Source organism: Psammomys obesus, unplaced genomic scaffold (genome assembly GCF_907164565.1).
Source record: "Psammomys obesus unplaced genomic scaffold, mPsaObe1.curated_primary_1811, whole genome shotgun sequence".
In the NCBI taxonomy this organism is placed as follows: domain Eukaryota; kingdom Metazoa; phylum Chordata; class Mammalia; order Rodentia; family Muridae; genus Psammomys; species Psammomys obesus.
The window spans coordinates 31,355,259-31,365,712 of record NW_026596073.1 but is presented as its reverse complement, the minus strand read 5'-3'; positions in this window follow the sequence as shown (position 1 = coordinate 31,365,712).

Here is a 10,454-nt window from a genome sequence, read left to right as displayed (position 1 = left end):
GACTGTCAGAATCCCTGGAGGTAGAGCTAGAAACAGTTGTTCTCAAACGTGGGGCTGGGAATTGAATGTGTGTACCCTGGAAGAGCAGCCAGTGCTCTTAACCCCTGAGCCATCTTCCCACTCCTTGTCACTTGGAAGTCTTCCTAGGCTCCTCCCAGGGCTGGTCTTGACTCAGCCTAGGCAGGCTTTGAAATGATGATTCTCTTAGCTCCCCCCCTCCCCGGCCTGCAACTGGAATGATAGCCCTACTCTGCCAGGCGCAGCTTCCTTTTGTTCTTAGTTCAATTGCACACCTCACACTTGTCCACACAAGACTGCAGTCTTTTAAAGATAGCCGATATATGTATTTTGTATAATTAAACTAAAATTTCAGTTCGTGTGAGCAGAAGCCGTACAGACGATTTTCTTGATCCAGCCATTTGCTGCTCTCAGATGTGTGCATTACAAGATGACAAGAGGCCACAAATCCTTGAATGGCAAACCACTCCACTGCCAAGGGGTATATGACTGTCTCATGTTCGGGGAGGAAGGATTGCTAACTGTCTATGGCCTCAGTGGCTGCACTGGTTAGTGTTTTGTCATCCTGACAACAAGCTAGGGCCATCTGGAACGAGGGAACCTCAATTGAGAAATAGGCTCCCTCAGACTGTCTGCGAGTCACTCTGTGGGGCATTTTCTTGATTAATCATTAATGTGGGAGGGCCCAGCACCCTTGGGCAGCGCCAGTCCTGGGCAGGTGGTCCTGGAAAGCATAAGAAAGCAGCCAGATCAAGCCAGTAGACAGCGTTCCTCCATGGTTTCTGTTTTAGTCCCTGCCTCCAGGTTCCTGCCTTGAGTTCTTGACCTTATTTCCCTTCATGATGGATTTTGAACTAAAAGCTGAAATAAATCCTTTTCTCCCCAGGTGGCCTCTGGGCATTTATTATAGCCATATAAAAGCAAACTAAGACAGAGGGTAAAGATGAACACTGTCTGATTTTTTTTTAAAAGCATCTCACATATTGTCATGTTGTTAATCAGAGCTGTGGCTCCCAGGCGGCATAGCATTATCTCCATTGTCTTATTTGATTTCTGTAACAAGCTTGTGAGGCAAGCGAGTCACAGTGTGTGTTATTATCATTTAGAGCTGAGGATTTAGGACCCCAAAATGCAGGATTCATGGCCTACCATTGAGCTATACCTCTAGCCCTTGTATTATAATTCTGATTATATAGCTGGAGATCAGAGAATTCTTTCGAAATTAGTGATCTGTGGTATTGAACCCTAAGGGATGTGGATAAGTGGCTCTGAGCATCTCTTTCCCTGAAAGGTTGACAGGAAGCTGAGTTACTGTGACAGTTTTGGTTACTGTGGTTCCTGTTGAAGCTCACGCCAATGCAGAGAGTGAAACGTTTCTTGTTTTGAGACTGCTCCTTGAAAATTGACTGAAGACTTTTCAGTAGACTCATTGGGGTGCTGTCTGTGATGAGAAAACAAGAGAATGGGAGTCAATAAGGTTATACATAATAGCTACTCAGTGTCCAACTCATTTCCCCTTAAATAGTTCTCCCTCATCTTAGAAAATAGTAGCAGCATTTCCCCTAATTGGTCAAATCAAAAAAACTCAACCCTATAATTTCACACTCCAGAGCAAATTCACCAGAGTCTGACCCATTTTGCTACCTCCACCAACCACTTTGGCCCAAGCAGGCAACTATTAGGTTTGCCTCCACTATAGTGTGCAGGATTTACTGTGGTCTTCTCTAGTCTGTACCAGCATAGGGCCCACAGGGATCATGTGAAAACAACGGTCAGCTCGAGTTTCTCCTCACGAAATCTTACAATGGCTTCCCATGCCCCACGTGGAAGCCAGAGTCCTTAGAGAGCCCTATGCTGGTGGCTCATGTTCCTTTCATGCTCTGTCTCCTCAACCCTGTCCCAGCTATCTCTCTCTCTCTCTCTCTCTCTCTCTCTCTCTCTCTCTCTCTCTCAGCAGTCAAGCTTGGTACACACTATGCTTTCTGCCCCAAACCTTGTTGCCCCAGGAAGCTGTAGGCATCTTGTCTCCCCTTTGTCAGTTCAGATCCCTACTCAGATGTGACCTCATCAGATGAGAATTAATACAAGCACTCCTTAACATGGACATGATATATTACTTTTCACTTATTTTACATTATTTTAAGTCTCATCCAATAGAATGTAAATTGAATGAAAACAAAATGTTAGCCACTGTCTTTGCTGCAGGCCTGGCGCTTGACTCATCTCACGGTACGTACTTGGTGTTCAGCAATTATTTCTTGAGTGAATGAATCCACGGAATGGGGCGTTGATTCATTTTTGATGAAGTCTTATCTTTATTTGCTGAGTCATTATGGGACTGCACCCAAGGATGTTTCCCTTCCACTCTGCTTTCTGCCATTCCATCTTCCTTCCTCCTTGCCTCATGTTTGCCTCATTACTCATCCATCTCCTCATTGCTGGGTGGTCAGCTTTGCAAACAATGGTGAATTCCTGGCAACTGAAACTACCGTGGGATTCCACGGTTGGCTCTGAGTCAGTGTGATGTTTCATTCATAAAGATTTTGTTTGATTATTGCATGCCATTTAGACATTTGTACCAGGAATTAGAGATAGAAAAATATTTATTAAATAGATATTCGTCATGTTACCTGAAAGAGCTCATGATTAAGTCAACATTTAAATGTCTTTATTAAGTGCGCAAATCACGCTAAGAAGGAGGTTAAAAGGCAGATTCTGGTTCTGGTGACACACCAGGCACCTGACAAGCTTTCAGACAGTATCTGGACTGCTGTTCTTCAGACTGTATTGCACCTACCTTGTAGTGTAGTACAGTCTTACCCAGCCATAGCTGGAGAAGAGCTGGAGCCCTGCCTGGCCATAGGTTGGTTCATGTCATCAATTAACTCATGCTCATGTCACTGGCTGGGATTGGGACCTACCATGGGCCATCCCCCAGGAAACCAGGAGAGAGGTCATTGTCCAGCTGAGCACTGATAGGACCTAATTCAGATCCCTAGCACCCACTAGAGTGAAAAAGTCAGGCCTGGCAGGGGAGCTGTGATCCCAGCATTGGGGAGGGGTAGGTTAGGGGAACTCTGGGGCTCACTAGCCAGCTGGACTGCAACAGAGAGGTTCAGGTTCACAGAGAGACTCTTCCACACATAGCCAGGTGGAGCATGACAAAGGCAGCTTCTGGCCGTCATGTGTGCAGGAGCAAATGCTCATATACGGCTGTGCTTACATCACCATACGTACACGCATGTGCACATACATTCACACACTCACGCCCCTATACACACCGCACACACATTAACATACACACAAATCACCATGTATACACTCATCACGACAAACACCACAGACCGATTAACACATCAGCAAATCACCACGCACACACACACGCATCACCATGTAGTACACCATTAAACACACATAGCAAAATGCACACATATAGACATCACCATGTACACATCATTACATACACACTAACACACTCGCATTACACACACACATACACCACTACATACACATCAGTGAACCCACACATGCACACACATCTGTACCTATGCATCAGTGAACATACACATGTCACTAGGTACCCACCAGTGAACACAAACACATCACTACTTCAGTGAACACACACGTCATGACATACACATCAGTGAACACAAACATATACATTACCACATTCACATCAGTGAACACACACACACACACACACACACACACACACACGAGAGAGAGAGAGAGAGAGAGACTCTTAGCACTAAAAATCAGTTGCTTCAACTTAGTCTTTCCATACATGACTAGGTCTTGTGGTCACTGGAAGAAAGAACAGAATACAAATGTTTGAGCCCACTTTGGGAGCCTGCTGAGAGCAGGAGGCAGGGTGGCCTGTCACATCATAGAACATATACGCTGTAAACCAAGCAAGAGCTGTCCATGCTAACACAAAAACACTGCATACCCTAGCACTTGAAGCATCGAACTCCACTCAAGCAAACGTTCATCCTTTCCCTTTGTTCCTCTAAATAACTCTGCTTTACCATTTTCTTTGTACATAAGAACAATACTAATGGACATGACGTAGCTAACCATGCCTGCCAGGGCATGTAATTCTAGCACTTGGGAGACAGAGCAGGGGGATTGGGAATTCAAAGGCATTCTCAACCACACATAAGGTCAAGACCAACCTGGACTACAGAAGATCCTGCCTCAAACACCACCTCCCAAATCTAAATATCTTCAGTCCACTGTGGACAAGCTATGTAAATTGTTTAGATAGGTTAAACTATTTAGGTTGTTTAAATATGGTAGCTTTTCTCTTTTTATATTGAAATAAAGTTCTGTATACTGAAATGAAACACTTAGACTTTAAAAATACCATACATACATACTCACCAACACACACCTGCGTTGTCTTAGATGTCCTATGTATTTTTTTTTTGAGGGATTAACCCTGAGATTAACCAGTTGAGGTGCTGAAGTTCAAATGGCATGAGAATTCAGTCAACCTGTCATGGCAGGATCCAGTGTCTTCCCACTCCCCTCTTCATGAGAAGTCACATAGCAAACTTCTCATCTCGCTCTGTTTATTATCTTTAATGAATTTAATAGTGCTGTTAGCACCCCACCTGTTTATTATGAAATTCATAAAAATAGCAAGGGCTCATTATTCACACCCCTCACTTTTAAAACTGGACCTCCACTCAAGACTTAGAAGCAGGTGAGGGACTGGAGAGAGGGCTCCACAGTTAGGAGCACTTGCTGCTTTTGCAGAGACCAGAGTTCAATTCCTAGCACTCATATGGCAGTCACATTCATCTGTAACTGTAGTTCCAGGGAATCTGACGCCCTGTGCTGACCTCTATAATCATTGCACACTTACGGTGCCCAGATGTAACATTGCAGGCAAACGCTCATACACACAAAATAAAATAAATCTAAAATGCAAAATCACACGTGAAAGTTAATCACCAGAATTAGGAAATGTGCATTGTCAATCACTGTAACCACAGTGATCAAATCAAAGGGAGCAGACAGAAGGCAGCTGAGGCATCAGCAAGTGAGAGTGTTATGGATAATAGATGAAGAAAGTTCATTTCTATTCCCATGCAGCCAGGTAAGTAAAAGCAAAAGAATGAAAAGGTGATCCATGGGTGCACTTTAGATGATAATTGGGGTACATTCATGATTTAAACTGTGTTTGTGGCTTAGAGAATCACACAGAGAGCAAATCTGAACAATAGCTTTGATGGTGCAGACAGCAAGACGTCCATGTTTCAAGAATTTGTGTCTGCAGAATAGACTTCTCTGATGATAAAGGAAAAAAAATTAACTAGATAACTGTTTCTTGCTTTTATACTGAATCACCTGCTACCTACTGTGCTTCGGTCCCTGGGCACTGGGATGGACCTAGTCATGACAGGTTCTCCACCTGCCTCAGATAACACTGTGGTGAGAAGTGAGAAAACAGCAGTGGGATGGGCTCTTGGGTGCCCAGGGAAACAAACAGGAAAGCAGGATGGTTCAAGTTACCTTCAGAAAGCTGTTAGTTTGGAATCCATTTTTTAAAATAACCATTCCAGATGAACAGAAGAGAAGGTTTGAAATATTTAAGTGGGTTATCCATTTTTGCACAATGAATTGCAAACGGAGGATTAAATTGCCAAGGCCACCTCTAAACGAGCTGGATATTACACAAAGATGAGAGTAAGGGAGAGAAGAAGGGAAAGGAGAGGAGGAGGAAGACTGACCGTGGAGGTCTGGGAAATTCAGAGGCTGAATATGCTCCCCTGGCCTCTCTTGTCTCTTGACGGAAACAGTGTATGTAGGTTCTTAGAAACAGGATGTGCTGCTAAGCACAGACTGAGCAGGACAGGGGGTCTGAGAGAGTTCACCAAAACCCCTGGGAATTGGCAGGAAGCTCAGAGGCCAAGGAATTAGAAGTATTTGATAGCTCAGAGGAAACCTGGTGAAGGAGGAAGCCATTTAAAGAACAGTCACAAAACAGCCAGGAGCCTGGCTGCAACCTCTTGGTATAACTAGAGAGCACTGAGCCCTCCCTCCATCAGGGAAGCTGGCTTTAATGGCTGAGCCCCAGACAGAGGACATCAGAGGAAGGAAAAACAATGGGTCAAAGTTTGAGAAAAAGACAAAAAGACTGCCAGGAGCCAGTCCAGCTGCCACCCCTACAGCTCAGGGTTTGAGGGTTGGTAGTGTTGGCTTCAGGTTTTGGGGGCTGGGAATTAAGATGTGAGCTTTGATTTCTGTATCTAAAGACCCTCAGCCTTTTGGTATGTATCATTGTGGTGTTCAAAACTGACAGATTATGGAGACAGCCCACAGCCAATGAAGGGTGGAGTCTCTCTGACTCATCCTTGAAGAGACTGTCACCCTGGCTGGACATAGGTTTCAGTTTCTTTTCAGTTTGTAAAAAGAGAGGATTCATAAAGAAGTATTAAACACACTTCATCATGACTGGCAGGTTTTGTAGCTGAGACCCTTTCTTTACACACTGGCGTCCATGTTCTGCCATTTCAATGGGATGTGCACAGGATTGAAAAGAAAAAGGCAGCTTGCTAAGTAAACCCATCTGGAGGGCTGCCTCTGGATGCTCTGCAGGAAGACACACTTGCGATGCCCATGCACCTGAAGAAGACCACGAATGGTATCGCTGGCCCCTCTTGAACTTGCATCATTAACCAGGTTTGATGCACTTTACAAGGATGTGGCACAAGCATTTTTTTTAAATCACTACTTAAGACCCTTGTTTTGGCAATTGTTATGTTTTATGTCAATCAAGCTGCATTGGACACATGCAGTGGTTCATTCTGTCAACTGCTCTAGATTCTAGAATCTAGAGTCGCCTCAGGGAATGCTTGTGGGGGATCATAGAGTTTAGGTTAATTCAGATGGGAAGATCTGTCTTAATTATAGATAGCACAGCCCCGGGAGCTGGCAACCCAGACCAAATAGAAAGGCTAAGCCCAGCCCTCATCTTTCTCCCTGATGACCACACCCAGTGTGAGCGACTGCTTCAGAACCCTGCCACTGCAACTTCCCTTGGCTGTGGGCTGAAGTCAGCCCTCCCTCTCTTAAGTTCCTCCAATCAGGCTTTTTGCAGCAGCAACAGAACAAGGAAATAGAATGCAGTATTTGCTCGGCAGATTGAACGCTTTGGGTCGAAACACACAGAACGTGCTAGCTAGCGTAGCATAAACAGTAGGACATTTGCATTGTAGGATGATGGCCAGGTTAGCAGCAGAGCCCTGATGATGCCTTCAGCATTTCTCCACCAGATCTTGGCCTTTAGGAAGCAATGGGCTTCAATGAGCTTCCATTTCATCAGTGGACATTTATTGATTACTGGATGGGCTGTTGGCAGAGAGGCTGGAAACTCTTTAGGTGGCTAACGGGTGGATCACTGGGGCTGTTCCTTGAACGGCCATTTTTGTCCCAGAGCCTTCTTTCCTCTGTCATTCTCTCTGCTTCCTGGCAACCACAAGTGGGAAGGACTCCTGCTGTGCGCTTTCTGATACTCCAGGTCACAGACAACTGAGTAGGAGACCATAGACCCAGACCCACACCTCTAAACCATGAGCCAAAATTAACCCTTGCTCTTTTAAGTTGATTGTCTCAGGCATCTGTCAGAGTGATAAAAAGATGGCTGATGCAATCTGCATTATGTTGATGTAACTGGGACTCTTCCTGAGGCACTGACAAACATAGCATGACTTCTCCAGTTTTCTGTTCCTGCTAGTAAGGAGAGCTTTCCCCCAAATCCCCTCCAACTCAGAGCCCAGCTGGTCAGCCAACTGGTTTCATGTCTTGTTACCTTTTGCATTAGGTGCAAGTTTCCTTAGGGGGATACACCGGCATTTCAGCTTCTAAGACACAACGTAAACTTCTCAAGGCAAGAGTCAGGGGCTGACACAAGTAAGCAGCCAAAGCCATCACAGTTAGGTTTATGCAGAGGGAAAATTACTTTTTCCCTGGTTAAATATTGGCTTGATAGAGTTCATTCTTCCTTCTCATCCCTTGGTGTCTGTAACCTTACTCCCTGTCCGCATCGTCACCATCTGTATTCATAGGTTTTGGTCACCCTCAAGCAGCCTCAGTGGCCACATTACCCCCAAGTCTGAGAATTTTAAGGTGTTTCCATGTCTATGAGTGCTTCTGTCTGAACTGGGACAAATGCACTAGACTGTGGGATTTCATGTCCCACTAAAGGCTGAGAATGGACTGTAGGCTGAGCAGCACATAGTAAACACACACACACACACACACACACACACACATACACACACACACACATGAGCAACAACATGGCATGTGCAGGGGGGACAATATTACAGGGACCATGTCTCAGCTCTAAACTCGGAGCTGCTTCCAAGAGGAGGGAGGACTTTTCTGACCAGCATGTTGGGGGACATCAGGCTATCTGGGGCTCCTGGTTGGGTATTCACATGGGGTCTCTCAAGAGCCACATGAGCTAATGACGCCCCTGCACCCATATGGGGAGCTACTGCTGTTTCACCTTCTTCTTTGGAGGGCATATAATCATGTATCGCCATCAAGAGTTGCTTCTGTGGGATCCAGTGGGGTCTCTGTCCTGATTTATTTTGTTGTCAATTTGACACAAACTAGAGGTACCTGAGAGGAGGAAATCCCAGCTGAGAACAAGCCCACATCAGCTTGGCCTGTGGGTAAGCCTATGGGGCATGTTCTCTGTTATTGATTGATGTGCGAGGGCCCAGTTCACTGTGGCTGGTACCACCCGTGGGCAGGTGGTTCTGAGGTAGATAAGGAAGCAGGCTGAGCAAGCCAGAAGGAGCAAGCCACTAAGCAGCACCCCTTCACGGCTTCGCATCAATTGCTACTGACACTGAAGAACTGTGATGTGGAACTGTAAGTTGAAATAAATGCTTCCCTCCCCAAGTTGCTTTTGCCCGTGGCGTTTTTTTATCACAGCAATAGAAACCCTGACTAAGACAACGTTTTTCAGTTATTTCACAGGGAATGACTTTGGGTGTGATCCCCAAACTGTGTAATATGTATATAATACATATTTGTAAACAAAGCAATATGACTTTGGAAGCAGGGGTGCGGGTGTTTTTATCAGGACAGTTTGCAGAGCCTTACCTGTCAGCTCAGCAACCCTGTCTGGACTGTTAAGTTTCAGGGAAACCAATAGCACCTTTTAATCTGAGTTTTGTCATTGTTTACCCAGCATTAAGTAAGGGGTTGTCATTTCAAAATTTTAAACAGACACAGCCAATGATATCAATGTTTGGAAAATATTTCTGAGCAAAGTGGCAGGTGTAGTGAGAAGGGGCATGAGTGGAGGAGATCTGGAATGAAAGCTTTGTGGGAATCGCTTCCTCTGGAAACTGAAGTAGAGGGTTCAAGGGAGCTAAGAGGTGACACACACGGGGGTAGACTGGTGACACACTGAAGGTGAAAAATTGAGCAAGAGTGAGGTGTCTGCTGAGGCACCTTCTCTGTCTCTGTCTCTGGGGCTGTTGATGGCGGCCTCCTTCTGGAAGGATACATAGAGGAAGGTCTCTAGCACTTCCTTCTTCCTGCCCTCTGCAGAGCATGCTGGGATTGCTGTGTGGTGATGTCCTGTAAGATAGAACAGCTTCCTTACTAAGGAGGGAGGTTGCTTGTTGTTGGTTCATTCTAACCTGAATGGTGGGGAACTCACAGGCCTGCTGCAGCAGGGGTTTGCAGAAAGGGGCGAGTGATGTCGCTGTGGTGCCTCTCATTCACTGCCACCGAGGGAGGTCTGTGGCATCAGGATATCATGGCTGTGTGGGTGGTATTGCTCAGCTACAAAGCCACTGACCCCAAGGTGCATTTTTCTTGCTTTGAGGGGGTGTGGGGCCACCAAATTCCACAGCAAAGCTGATCACTAGCGATCTCATTTCTTTCTCTCTCCTTTTGGCAAGTGTTTTCAACCCTGAACTTTTATTTAGACACAGGCTTAGCCTTTTCTTACTAGGTTCTCCATGTACCTCCATGATGTAGACAATATGTTCTTCCATGGCTCTCAAGTTTTTCTTTGTTTCCATCAGTTCTGAGCTCAGGACACTCTTTAAATTACATGACCAATTTCCTCACCCTTTCAACCCAGCTAACTTGCACAGTCTTTCAGCCTCTTGGTTACCTGCTTCAGCTAATCCGCAGCTATTCTAATCTTCCTCTTGCAAGAAGCTTTAAGCTAAGTATCTCTTTCCCTATCATTCATTCCATTATCTTTATCTTTCTGTCAGGTGCAGCAGCATAGAATTAGTTTCACCTTACATTCCTTTCAGAGAGGCAGCTAATGCAGTAGCCATTTTCACAGTTAGGGAGACAGCTCTTGATAACATGGGAGCCCTTCTTACAGAGAGGTTAGAGCCTTTGGGGAAAGTAAGAATATATTTCTTTGTAACCATTTGCAGAAGGGC